Raw genomic sequence first — 15,484 nt, 5'->3', positions numbered from 1 at the left:
CATATCCATAAAATACACGATATATTCACGTTTTAACAAGACTTCTCGAATATCCGATATTTTCAAATAATTTTCTCGAGAGCGGAGCAAATCGTTCGTGACTGCAGTATTTTCTCCAGATCATCTGAACAGAATCGTCTCTGCATGTATTTGCGACTAACAAGTTTTATACATTCGATGGAGCGTAGCATATGACTACGAGTGTCTTGATAAGTTTAACTTTCAATGGCAGACATCCAGAAAAACATACATATAACATCAATTGTCTCGAATTGTCGTTTTTGAAAAAGATATTATCTAGTAACATCTATTACTAGATAATAAAATCTATGTATAGCTTTGTATATTTATAGCAGTGAAATTTAAACCTTATCTGCAGCAGATTTTAATCTTCAATTTTGATAGATATATGTTTCTCGTTCCATTTCCTTACAGAATACGCTTTCAATTCGAACGGCTCACGCTTTATTTGCCAAAGAAAGACGCCGAGCGTCTCCAGTATATATCGGATGAATTCAAATCGCGGGATTTTCTTCCGTCTCGCTACGAGTGGATCTGAAAGCGTATCTGCAAGAAAACGTCTTGAAATAGTTTTGAAACCGTTCAACGATTATTCGCTCGGTTTACAAAACAGAGAGAAAAGCGGCGGAAAGGCGAGCGGGAGAATTTTTCAGAAATGAATGAGGATGGTTACGGAGACGATTCTACCAAAATACGTGCATTTCCGCGTCTCGCCTTCTCGACGTCGCCGGGGCGACGCTATCGCGTCGCCGGAAGTATACACTTTGCCTTTCGCCCTGCATCTCGCGTCAATTCAATTTCCGTGGGAAAAATAAAGCGGTCGGCGCTTATATCTTTTTTCGTCACCGTCTCGTTGCATTTGCATTGGGAGATTCGCACGAGCGAGTGAGCGAGCCTTGGGGAATCTCGGATCGATCGCGCAAGGTCAACCGGCATTGTTAATACACGGCACGCGCTGACGCCATCCGGTTGCATTTGCATACAACAGAGGAAACAACGCTGCTGGCCACCGCTGGTTCACCGTTACGCACCGCTAGGGAGCTTTTCCCTGAACGTCGATGAAGGACGCCGCGACGGCAACAGGACTTTTCCATTGAAGAGATGAAGGAGGGGACAATCTTTACTCGAAAATCTTCAGGAAAAAGCTCTCTCTCCACAATTTACTTCAACCTTTAAAGAACGGGAATCTATATTTAAAACCTTACAGTGTTTTTCTTGAAACAAAATTTCTTTTAACTCATTATTTTCATTGTATTCCTTATCTTAAAATATGACATCATTTCAGCGCCACTAGCGTGACTTCTGCCAAACTTAACTAGAATTTAATGTAAAAAATAAAACTGTCCTTTGAATTGGAAATTATAAAAAGTTATACGAAAATTAAATTGAAAAAAAGCTATGCTATATAGACTCTCTGAATTCATTGGAGTGGAATCTTATTCTAAAGAGTAAAAATTGAGTCAGTTTTGAAAAAAGCGACTCAATTTTTCATCTTTAAAGTGAGATTTTCACTCTTCAGAGTGACAATTCACTTTAACAGTTTTAGAGAGGAGAGATAAGACATCGTAAAAAATCGAAGCATACAAATAATCGAATAGATTACAAGAATCATACTGGATATGACAAGCATAAAAGTCTTTCTGATGAAAAAGAATATAAAGAATAATACATATGAAAAAGCAAAGTGATCGAGCAACATGCCTCGTCATAATCCACCTACGAACCGTGTCTTTCAATGAACTCCCACATGTATAAGTCTAGTGAACAGTGGGCTTGTACCTCGTTAATTTGCAAAACAAATATGTTTTGCAATCTAGGAGCGCTGTCCGCGAGCGGATTATGCAATTTTTTCCTCTCCTTTTTGCCGACCGCTTTATATCGATAGTACAAGGCTGCTCACCGTTCCGAGAGCACCTTGACCATCGTTCTCTTAATCGCCTATCTTAAATCTTGCGCAACGACGTGTCGGTTCTGTCGTCCTTTCGATGAATTTTAATGACCGCCGCGACACTTAGAAGTCGCGGCGCGTAAAGCTAGATGTACACACACAGGTTCCGGTTTGCCTTGCACACGAAAGCGACAGTATTACTGATCGTTTTTTTTTTCCTTTTCTTCTTTTTTTCCAACCTCGTCAGCGCGGCATGCTAATTCGGTATTAATACGCATCTGCTTCATTAACCAGCATATCATTAACACCCACTTCAATGCAAAAAAAAAACCTCGAGGCCTTTCACCTCGCTCAACTACTAATTTTAAACGTGCGATGATTCAATCCATTCGTAGCGAAAATTGTTTTGACTTTTAGGATCCTATTAAATCGAATTATTCAAATATCCTACAAACATATTCATACCTACAGTCACTCATAATCCTTTCACGGATTCTTATTTTAAACTCCTGTTCACTCACCGCTACAATCTCAGATTGTGACGTCAGAAGCGAGAAAATACACAATCAAAATTCTTGTGAAATATATCAATATGGAAATATTAGATATGTTTTAATAAAACAACTTTCAATAAGACTTATACAATTATAGGACTGACTGACGAAATATATCTACCGAAAACTTTCTTTTTATTTCGTTAATTAACAAATATATCTGGAACTGAATTATATTTCACAATTTATTTCTCTAATTTATAATAAAAAATGAGATAGGCTATATCTATAGTTATCACAAACTGTCAAATTAATAAGATATAAACGTAGAAATAAGTATAATTTAATTTCTTTTCGAAACAAATTTTCAATTTTATTTTATAAATCTATCAATTCGCAGATGTTATTCTATTGACAAATATTTCTATTCAAATGTAATTTGCGAGAATTTTTATGTCTTCTCGCTTCATTGCAATCTGAGAGAGTAGAGTGGTGAGTGAACAGAAACCTTAATATCAAAAATATAAAAGAGTAAAAAAACAAGAAGTATGAAGAAACACTGATTAAATTATCTTGAGGAAATGATTGATCATCGAAGAATTTATAATGAACAAAAAATACATGAACCTTGGGATACTCCGTATATATGAGTGAGTGTTACTACAAGCATAAGTATCCGCGTCATAACTGGTAAAGGGTTAGAGAGAAAGTCGTTACGAGAGTAATATTGTGTCTCGCCTCGTGGTGGCTTTGCGTGCGAGTGTATTGTCTCGATAATTCATGAGCGAATTTGTCCGTTCCCCGCTGCCTTCCTAGCCTCCCCGAGCGCTAAGGAAACGTGCGTAAATACGCATAACCGGTCTGGCACGCTTTATGCACCCGATAATAGCGCATTTGCTCCCCTCTGTTCCCTGTCAAGTGCATCGTTCGTGATATAGAACTCGCTGTAGGTCCTTCTCGATTACATCTCTTTTCCTCTTCTCTCCTGATTTGTTTCCTCTTTTTTTCCCCTCCCGCCTCCCTCAATTTTCATTTCCTTTCTTTCGTTTCTCTATTATACAAATTCTTAGCTGTGCCGCCGCAGCACCGCTACATTATCGTGTATATGTTCCTTATTGAACAATATTGATGTTACGGCGAATCCAATAACTCAATAAAGAAGAGAGAGTACCTATATAAAATATAATCGCTCACACGATCCATTATAATGACTAACGTTTTTTAGTTGTTGTTTTTAGACTTTACCTTTATATATGCGAAAAATTCGCATTTCTTTGTACCTCTCTACTTTAATATTTTTTTTATACCTTATCTTAAATTATAAAGTTAATATCAACGAATTAAGTCATTCGTGACTCGAACCTCCACCATATTCACCCTTGAGACATTTTTTGATAGATCATAGTAATTATCAAAGTAGATATAATCTATTAACTCTAATTCCCAACGCTATAACGAATTTTGGCGTATCATATCGGTCAACCTACATCTCTTTCTCGTAACGACGTAGCTCGGTGGTGTACCGCGTTATCAAAAAATCACCAACGCTTTTTGCGCTCATATTCAAGCGTAAAACACGAACTTCCGTGATGGGCATCTTCCCTCTCACACGCAGCTCTCGCTATTATTGTCCGTTCGCTTTTATCGCCGCCACGGTGTAATAATAAACCCTCCCCTCCTTTACGGTGTGAAAGGGGGAGGAAACGATCTAACGCGTGGTGTACCTGAGGGATATCGCTGGGAGGAATATCGCTGGGACGATTTTACGGAAGGCTACCCGCGATAGAGCCGTATCCTGTTACGAGGAAACGTAAGGCGGTGTGACGCGCGAACGATTATCTTGTAGACGAGACGAGCACCTTTGATGTCTTCTGTGACACGAGGACGCACACGCTCATCGTTCTTGCGATTCTATTCAAGAGTTATTCTCGTCTTTGGAAGAACCTTTGGAAAAACGCCGCCGAGTGATACTTGGAAAAAAATTGAAACCTCGGTCGCGAATATAATTATCTATTTGTTGTGGCATTTCCCAATGTAATTATATTAATGAAATTCTGATTATCGTTTACAGATCAATCCGTTGATACGAATTACAAGATGTAAATTAGGATAACCAGGCGAGAACGCCGACTTCGTATCAACTTATTCTTCTGTGGACTAACCAGTTTTCTCTTTCGTCTCTTTTATCATAATGTACAAACTTTTTCTGTTTAATCATGTACAGATATATCGCTCGCTGTTTAATCGTATATTGATACATTCACGTATTCATTTTTGTTTTCTATCGGCGTAACTTTGCAGATACCAGTTTCTTGTTTTCTCGACCGTATTATCTACACTGGAGTTTCCGGTTAGCTAGTTATTTTTGTCATGTGTTGTACATATCTCTAATAATTATAAATTTATTTGTTAAACTGTTTATTAAAAGTGTGTGAAGAATACAAAGGCATTTTATATTCTAATCGTTCGAAGCAAATAAAAGTAACGTCTTCTCAAAACATCATTTTCAGCTGCATTCTTTTGAATTATTTAAATTTTTAGTATTTTACCATTTATGGCGTCTTTCAAAACTTATTCAGACTATGTTCAGATATTATCATTCAAAGTGAGGTATTATTCAAAGTCTTTAGGTTTTATCTCTGTCGTACCGTTACAGTAAACGTCAGTGTAATCACTCCTTGCCCAGAGCATAGTTCTACGATAGCTCAAAAATCATAAATATTATACGAATATTTAACTACTTGTGGCATTTACAATTTCTCGGTAGCCTGAAACCTCAGAATCATGATCTGTCGATGCATTTCCGCCCTGAGATAACGGTCGATAGCTCTAAGCGCGCACGAGAGACTTTTTAAAATACACAGCGTGAACGCACGGCGCCCGACGAAAAGCCCGTCTTGGGTGAGTTTATAGTCGAACACTATAAAAGCGAAAGAGCAACATAAACCCATATCCGGGCAAGCTTGCAGTGGAATGGGCCAATCTCGGATATCTTTCATCTTTTGCCGCTTCCCGACTAGTAAGAGACCCTCGGAGTACTTCTGCTTCTAAAACCGCATCCTCCCTCTCCTCCTATCCTCACCCTTGTCTCTGCACCTTGTTTTCCATCTTTCGTCTTGCCGATATACCTCTTTTAGATCTCCATTTCTACTCGCCTCCCTCGGTGGATTCCCTGACAGCGGCGGCTGTTCGCTGTAATCCACGAATACCCAATGGATTGATCGTAAAACGACGTTCATTGACTAGCGTATCTAAGAAACTTTAAGACCCGAGACGCTTGCAAATTGGTTGCCATGATCTTCGGAGAATCTTGGGATATCTGAGATTGCTTAATTTCATAAACTTCGACTTTATACTCTTTTAATGACACAAACAGAACGACAGAATTTAAGTTTCCTTAAATTGAGATTTGAATTTGTTTCGATAAAATGTTTTAAATATACAGGATGAATACTAAATACTCTAAGATTTTAAAGGGTGATTTGGGATGATTTTTTGAATCTTTACACAAATTTAAGACGAGACCTTCATGTGACTGCATATCCGAAATAGCTTAGTTTTAAAGATATAAGACGTCAAGATTAAAAGAAAAATTTCATTTTTTTTTTTAAATTTCGAAAACCACTCGAATTATTTTGATAAAACTTGAAACTTGATTAAAGTTTTAACAAAATAATTCCAGTGATTTCCGAAAGTTTTGGAAGAAACGAAATTTTTCCTTCAACTTTGACATCTTATCTCTTTAAAATTAAGCCATTTTGGACTTACAATCATATTAACTTTTTACGCGTCTTGATTTTCTATGAAAAATCATCTCTTAAAATCTTAAAGTGCAAAAATCATCGATCTTGTATAATATAATACTTCAAATAATTTTAATATAGACTAACTACAAAACTATGTGAATGTTTCAGTATCGAAGCATCGTCGTTTTTAATTTATATCTGATATTTTCAATAACGCTCGCATATCGATCTTTACGACGAGTTAAATAATATCGTCGACAGAGTGTGACTAGTGACGAATGTTGAAGTGGGTGAGTTCGACGGAGAGTGATCTTGGTCGTTCGTAAAAGAAAGGGGGAGACCAAAATCAGCGAATCCGGTACTAGTCAAGAACCAAAGGGAACGGAGTCTCCGAAAAGGACTAATTTACGCGAAGATTGACGCTCTCTCGTACGGCCTGACATGTTCTAATGGAAAAGATGTGTCTCTAATATCACCAACTGATCGACCATCGGGAAACTATATCCGTTCGCGGTAAATCTCATCGAAACTTTCGACTTGCTTGCTAGTGTGCTCGCCAATAGTGCTGCCAATTAGTTTCTTCGACACTCATTCTTCACGCACAAAAATCGCGAAAGATTATCATTAATGTAAAGTCATTCGAACTTTTATCGTAATCTAATCGACGGTGGAATCAATTGCAGATTTTTGTATCAAGATATTTGGTAAAACTTAATACAGCTTTAATATCAAATTTGGATGTCACCACAATAGCATCTGCTTTTCGCGCGTTCTATCGGGCAATTTACTATCGATGTTCGCGGCGCAATCTCTTTTCCCCGAAATTGGATTTCCGGCTCGACTGGCCACGATCATACCGTCGCGCCGCATACACGCTGTGAAATTTAACGCTCGCAATTACCGGATTCCGCACCGCGTTGCATTTTCGTCGTACACAGTGGATATATTCGATTACAAATTGATCGTTCGAGCGAGGTCTGAACACTCGCGAAACAATGAGGATTAACGAGTAGCTCTGATTCACCCCGTTATGAAAAGATAAAAGTAACGAATAACGTGCCACATGCAGGCGTTTTTATCGTTTATTATTTGGTTCTCCGACGCATTTAAATACGCATTAAAATACTGTCATGAGATTTCCGTCGCGCTTTTCAATGCACTCGGATACATTAAATATACGCGGTCTCTTTTGCCGCCATAATAAAGCACAGTAAATTAATTGCTATGGACAACACAAAACAAATTTTAAAAATAATTTATGAAAGTTTTTTGAACAAATTTATAAATACAAATAAAATACTTTCATAAACTGGCAATATCATATCAAATAATAAAATTAGTTCATAGTTGCAAAAAAAAATAAAAAAAACTTTCAGATAAAAAGTTATTGTACTAATTTTATCTATATACAAATACTATATAATTATACCATGTAATTTAAAATATCCGATCATAAGATCGAATTCGTTTCGTCATCTATAATAAAGAAAAAAACCATGAGACTCCTGCAACGATAAATTTTTAATGATTATCAACAGATACACTGCTAGATTTTCTACAGTCACGCATAAGCATACATTTTCTGAAAATCCCATTCATGATAAAAACCAAAAACACAATAAAGAAGCCGAAGAAAGTTCACTAAAACATAATTTAAATGCATGTAGTCCTTGCAATAAAATACCAATTGCAACAACACGCGAGGAGTTTCGAATATGCGTACGACGCCTAGATCAGGTTGAGTGCCGTGCATCGACCCTGAGGAGTCGATAGCGTCAACGATGTTCGACGTCGCGATGCTCACAGCAGCTCCCTCGGCCTCTCTATCTGTACGTTGAACCTGAGGGGTTCGTACGTCGCTTTCAAGCGGCAATCGCACCCCTTCACGGCTCCACAACCTCCTGGCAACCTTCTTTGCTTTCTCCTAGTCGTCCTTGTCTTCCTCTCTGTCTCTCTTTCTTATTCTTGCTCTCGTCTCTATTGTGTCGACTTCGGTCTTTCGCACACGTACACTCGCCTACGCAGACCGCAAAAGTGCTCCAATGTTCCTGACGTCGACATCGGCCCATCGTTAATTCCCTGCCTCGACGCCCACAATCATGTTTTTGGTCTTAACCCTTTGTTACGCGATGAGCACGAACCAGGTAGATATGTCATCCAATTCGTTATATTTATAACGTTAGAAGACATCTGTAGTTTTTTGTAAATTTGACCAGTTAAGTCCTCCCGACTATCATTATAAGAAAGAGCATTTGGCAAGCATTTTGTGTTATCTATTTTTCTGCACAAATTTAGCATTTCTAAGGAAATTCCTTTAAATCAATTTTAGACTACATTAGATCATATTTATATATTTTCTTCTTTCATACTCTTTTTTTTTTCTGCATTTAAGAACATTTTATACATGTAAGAGAATTGATCAATCAGAATGGAAATTTATTGGTTTAAATATTTAAGAAAATATCGTAAATATGATTTTCCAGTAAGATATATTTCCCTCCGTATTCAATAAGATATTTCGATATTTTCCTTCATAGACATGGTCGGCTTTAATATCGATTTCGCGGCCTGAAACCGCCCAACCGCCCCGACGAGGTACCGTTCGAGTGTATTTGACTGGAAATTGACCCTTAGGAACTTTTAATGGGCACCCTGCCACCCAAGCCTTTTCCGCCGGAGCTCCTCTCCTCCTCTTTTACGTGAACCTTCAAAACGGATCTCGCAAAACGATTTTCTCCGAACGCACGCGTTTGGTCCAAAAAACATTATCTTTCGTTAAAATTCTCCCTATCTTCTAATTTTCAAAATCTAATTAAAAATGTTAGTGCCACTCTCGATACAATTAGAATCATAGCTCTAATTATAATTACATCGAATCTGAATGTAGTTAACAATCCTATAAAAAGCTATGGTGGAAAATAAAACGAAATAATTCGAACGCTGTACTAGACATTAAATAAATATTATTTCAACCAATATTATCATTTCACTTGCTTTATAGTATAAATATCGATTTTCTACATTGTGTTATTTTTCTTATTGAATTCAGTGATGTATAAGGTATCGAATAAATTCGAAATACAAGAGTTTATTCTTCTCTTGATATATATACATAAAATGTCTCGATACTATTTTTGAATCGCTAGTACTAAGAGAGAATAGATATACGTATATACAACAATAAGTTACGAATAAATTACAAATTCACAAAGTAAGGCAACGAATTAATGTAATGTGAAGGGAATCGATCGCGAGGGGAAAAAATGGACTCGCATATGTATCTTTAAATCACCCGCAGAGAATTATCGATATTCTCCCATACTGAAGTTCAACCTCGCTGTTTCGCGGCCAAGGGAATCCCCTTGAAAAGTACCCCCTTTAACTAACCTAACGCTAGCCATGGAAGTCCGCTAATCTGGTTCTTAATGCGAATATTCCCTTCCTTCTCTCGCTCCTCTGGAGCCGAAGGACCATCTCTTGCAGCGAATAAGCTGCCATAATGATGCATTATGTCGCAACAATAGGCAACGCAGCTCCGGTTCGAACGGAAACCTGAGAGCTTCTCCCGGATTCTGTCCCCATCTCTCCCACCCTTCTATCTCTCTCTCTCTCTCTCTCTTTCTCTCTTTTTCTCTTTCTCCTCTCTTTTCACAATTATCATGGCCATGGAATGCGCGTCAACCTGGCTTATTGTGAATTCGAGCTTAAAATTAATTGCTGACTCGGTTGCGCGGATTTGAGCAGAAGAATGATGAATGGTTCGAATGCCGAGTGAATACCGGCTGTTTAAGTACCGTGGTTTATTTATTGATTCCTTTGAGGTACTGTTATTTAAATTTGTCATCATTTACAGACAAATCGTATTTAGCTGATTATTACGACGTAACATTTTCACGTTTCCGATTCACGGAATGATCTCAAATGTAACTTACCTCATGGAGCATTGAACATACGTATAAGCCGTATTTTCTGCATCCATATGTAAGTCAGACGGTAAACAAAAGAATCGCAAAGGGGACGGCTATCGCTTTTATTAAAATCCAGGATTCCACCACCGCCCAGGATCTCATCGCGCCAACGAACATTAGCACGTCTCGCTGGTGACGTTCAAAGACTCGGCAGATCCTCGGCGCGCAGATAAAAGGGACCTACTCACAGTAAAAGACGCGCTACCGTTTTTACCTTACAATCCAGCGCGAAAAGAGACCGAGAGCGAGATGACTGCACGTAGGGATGTGCGAAAAACACGTGGCAGAGGACGATGAGCTGAATAAAAAGGGCCGGATGAAAAGACGGGGAAGGGAAGAAGTCCGAATAGGCTGGAGATAAAGCGAAATAACGGGGGGTATATTTTCGGGTTTCCCGCGAGCTTTCCGCAAGCGCGATTTCTCGTACCAAATAAAAATAGGAGCCGCACGGTCGCCATAAATATTCCACGGGTTCGACCCCTGGGTTTCGACCAGCGCCCCCGCTCAAACCCTCGTACACCATGATGTATCCGCGCTCATCTTCGACGTGTGTACCACCCGACTTTCCTCTCCTGTACTATACGCTTCCTCCCCGCTTCAACCCGACGAAGCGACGCGCGTCGATCCGCTCACCGGCCACCCTTTGTGATTTATTCGGCTCCTCAGTTAAGAGATCGAAACCGAAATCACGGATTTTTTCTGTTCCCCGTTCATTGCAGCCGAATATCCGAGATTGCACGCTGATTTTTCTATTAATGTGATAACGATAACATTTATTATAAGCTCTTCTTGTAGTCGAAACTCCGAAATAAATATTATGATCATAGTTATCATAGTCACTGCAAAAATGACGTTAAAATATCGTCGCGTCAATAAAAAAATTGGCAGTTGCATGCAAGCCCCAATTAGTTGCTGCAGCCAATTAAAAATGCTATGCCATATTTAACCATCTAATTTGCTGCAGCAACCAATCTTTTCTTTCAGTACACAAATACAAAATTGATATTTGCAATGTTCAAATTTTCAAAATGACACTTTTAAAGAAATACACATAAATAAATACATATAATTGAAAAAACATATGAAAAAAAAGTGAAGTTATGCACATTTACTATCTTAACTCTTAAATATTTATTATCTTAGTCACACTACAAGAACAGGAACTTGTGTTCAATCCAATTGGGTATTTAACTTCAGTACAAATGAAAGTATAAATGGTGTATGTGTTGATAAAAAAGTGACACGTCACAAAATTACTAATTTACACAACGTGTAAATGAAGTATTATCTTTTTCTTAATAAGATCTGTATCATTAACAAGAATGTTAAGCATGATGTTAAAGAAAATGTGTCGCTTTCTCCACTCCACTTTACAAAACGGGCCATGAAGGTGCAATCTCTCAAAATTTCCAACTTGATATTTGCAGACGTGCGCGCGTGGATTAATCGTGTATAATTTAAATGATAAACCTCGAAGGGGATCCGGACACCCGGCAAGATTCAAGAGAAGAAAGGATCCAGGGCGCCATGTATATATCACCGGAAAGAACTCGGTGGTCCCATCGCAAATCGAAAAATCCTTCTCGCCTCTGCCGTTTACATATTCCATGCGATATTTCAAAATCCCTCGCTCTTCCCTCTCGGCGCCGATGTCCATTCTCTTATACACTCTTGAACGAACCGCGAGGATAGTAGGATCCTCTCAAGACCCCCCAGGGTGGCGATCCGAGGTCATCGGCGCCTGCAACCCGCATCCAAATCAGGAAGCTCTCCCTCTCGCTCTGTCCCGTGGATTTCGTCATCCCTTTTCCTTCGACCCGCAAGAAAGAAACGAAGAGCGAGGAGTACGGCCAAAGAAAAGAGAAACGGGGTGATGTATGTGCCTCGATATACGATGTACGTTGGATCGGGGCGAGAGCATCGACGCTCGTTACAATATTAATGCGGTTATTATACGACGTCACATTTAATGGTGCTCCCAGGCCCCTTCCGAGCGGCTATAATTCACCGGACGGGCCATCCGGCTTTTTTTCACTGCGGCCGTCAACAAACCGAGAAAAATCGGAACGATCGCGAAATACGTCTCCACACGAGCGCGAATGCGAATTTCACGGGGGAGGGGGAGAGGGGGGAGGGAGCGATCCATTTGACGAGGGCATCCTCACCGTTTCACGCGACTGCTGATTCCAGAAAAGCGCGAGGAGAACAATCGGACTTGAGCAGTGTGATTTATTACAATTGCGTTAGGCAGTAATAGAAAGAAACAACTGCATTCGGAATATATATGAAAAGAATATATGAAAAGTTCTTCGCGAAACCCGCACCAGAAGAAGCTTTCGAAAATGGACGATCGACGCGAGCACGTAGGCAGTTTGAGGTAAAGCCGCGATTTGGAGGTCGGATATCGAGGCACGTTCGAAAGTTATCGTACGGATAAGCGTGAGATGAGCTTTGGAAAATGCGGATCTTCGTCAAAATCTTCTCGTTGATATTCCCCTCGAACTTGAAACTTTCGTGCCGAAAATATAGTTGAAGAATGCAGATTTGCAAATAGACACGTATATTTTGTTTGCGATATTTTGTCAACTTTTAACTCGCTTTCACGAAAGATTTATAAGCTATAAAGTTTGATCGTTGAGATAATTAGTATCGAATATAAAATAAAAATAAAAATTTGAAAACCTCCGTACCGGACGAAAATCGCGAATTTTATAAAAATTTATGGGATATTCTGTATACGCAACATTTTCATCAGCGTTCAACATAGCTAACGGATCGAACCACATTCGACGTGTTAATCCAGAACAACATCACATCAATTCGCACGCTCGCGATAGGGTGCATTGGCATTTTTCTGCATCGCGCGTAATCCTTTCTCGCGTGTGTATATGTAGAAAGTTTAATTTCCCACACCTAATCCAAATACAAATACAAGTCGCGGTAGATACGGTGATGCACGACGACCCGAGCAATGAGGAGAGAGAGAGAGAGAGAGAAAGAGAGAGATTTATGCCTCCGCTTTCGTAGTTTATTCTAGTGGAGTTCATATATCCAGATGATTACGCACGACGACACGGCTATTTACGCAGCAGACGTATCGGAGCACGGCTTTAAATCCCTTTTAACCGTGTGGGACGCACCAGGTGTGTGTGTGTGTGTGTGTGTGTGTTCATCGCCGTGGCCGTGTTCTCCACCTCGACGTTGTCGACGACGAGCAGTCGACGCCAGTAAGTAAAACGACCCGCGTTATATTTATTATCAATTACATGGCGAGCGCGTACGGGCCACTCCTGGCGAGTGTGGAAGGTGTCCTGGAACAGGTTTGATTAATAAATTAACGCACGGAGGGGGCCCGCGCCACGTCGGCTGGACCGGATCCCTCTATCCGTCCCCACCTCTGAAAAGCCCACTGTCTGCAACCTCCTTTTCACGAGAGCAACTGGTCCACCGATAAATTATATCGTCTCGTTTAATTGCGAATTCGCTTCGAGATAATTGCCATCGCGCGAACGCAAGCCCTTCGTTACGTGCGACGATCGCAGCCGGTGCATGTGGACACGTGGGCAAATACGTGTCCACGTGCACCCACGCGCGTGCCTCGGATACGTACCGTACGTCGGATGAGTACACGGAGTAGCAGAAATATTACCTGTTACCGCGACTTTCTCATTTATAAATCGGAAATGATTAAATCGGATCGAGACTGATATAATTTCGATCGAGTCAGACTCTATCTCGGAGAGTCTTCGATCGACGACGATTCGCAAAGGTGAAATTAAATGTCAAAGGAACGATGCCAAGATTAATATTCCGAGTCACACCAAGGAAATCTTCGACAATTCACTTCTCTCTAGAGTCTCACGGTGCTTACAAGGAAATGTAGTGTACACAGAAATTTCGCCTAATTTCAAATACGTTTTAAACTTACTCCCCATAATAATTTATGGGCAAGTGGCGCAACGTAATATTCGAGAGAAATTTGCATCGAAAGTTTTGTAATTTTTCATTAAATCGCGAATCGATATTATTCGTATGTGGTTGCAGACTTGAAAATATGCGTTAAAATAATGTCAAAATCATTTTTCTACTACATACGTTGCCTCATCATACGTTTATATTATAACTCTATTCTATAGCCGGTATTCATAATCGGATCTTATATTTAAGACCGTTTTAAGTACAGTTTTAAATCCCCAATCAGAGAACCATATTAGCATCTTAAGACGGTCTTAAAATAAGAACGAAACTATGAATACTATCCATAAAGGTATGATTCTTAAACAACCGTAATGATATTGTTACAATTGTTAGAGGTTAAGAATTACAAAATAGGATTATTAAATGCACATTCCGTAAAAACTCTTACAGAAGATATAAAACAAGCGCGTTTTCATTGAAAATTTCTCGCCAATATTGAATATCGTGTCGCGCCAAACGCTCATGAATTAACAAAAGGATAAGTACTCTAAACATTTTCAAAATTAGACGAAAACGTATACACCACTCGTCCCTCCCTTGTGTCTATCGAAGTGTTTTAACGTAATTCTAATTTTATATAAAGATTTAGTCTCATGAGACTAAACTCAAAACAGAGTGTATAATCTGCGTGAATAAATTATTGTTGTGACTGATGGGCAAGCAAGCCAGTGACGGTGGCCGAATGCAGATGTCATTTTTCGACGGGAGTATGTCGGGTGTCGGCGACGAGTAGCGTGCGAGTAAATTTTCGCGCTGGTTCCGTTAGGCAATCACTATGAATCAAGCCGGCTGCGCCTGCGCTTACGTTTACGATTGTTGTAAATTACTCCGAGTTTTTTCCGCGCCGGTTTACCCCGACCGCCGTCGCCGCCTCTCGACCCTGTCCTCCTCCCGCTCTCACCGCCTCCCTTCTTCTCCACGTGTCTTTTTTCATTCTACCTTTCCGTCTCTCGACCATTTCTTCTACCGTCCCGCAGCGCCTGCATCCTCCTCCGAAGGATGCACGTCATCGTCGGGTTCATCGAACGTCTTGTTCATCCTGTTTATTGAATCGACTCGACGCTCGACTAAATTATACTCGACATCATGGGTTTTGACGCGCATGTTTCTTTTTATACATATTTTTTTGGAAGAGCTTTGTGGTGTTACGAGTTCAGCAAGTTGTACTAAACCAAGAGAAACGTACCATCAGTCACTATCGTGTACTAAGAATGTCTGAATACGATGAAAAAAAGAAAACGATGATTTTTTAATGGAATCAGTACAAACATCGTCAGGAATAACATTATCAAAAACTAGAGAAAACGAGAGAGATTCTCTTTTAATAACATATGAATAATATGTAATTAAGCTAGTAATTCAGTGATCTAGCAGATTAAGTACACTTGT

At 39.6% G+C, this 15,484-nt stretch overlaps 1 protein-coding gene across 2 annotated transcripts in view; it reads left to right on the top strand.

The window, feature by feature from the left end:
- LOC108748183 (MAP/microtubule affinity-regulating kinase 4-like) overlaps window positions 1-15,484 on the top strand; it is a 296,086-nt gene that overhangs the window by 247,610 nt on the left and 32,992 nt on the right. The gene's annotated exons all lie outside the window — the stretch shown is intronic.

Source organism: Trachymyrmex septentrionalis, unplaced genomic scaffold (genome assembly GCF_001594115.1).
Source record: "Trachymyrmex septentrionalis isolate Tsep2-gDNA-1 unplaced genomic scaffold, Tsep1.0 scaffold213, whole genome shotgun sequence".
NCBI lineage: Eukaryota > Metazoa > Arthropoda > Insecta > Hymenoptera > Formicidae > Trachymyrmex > Trachymyrmex septentrionalis.
This window is presented reverse-complemented; position numbering and strand designations above follow the sequence as displayed.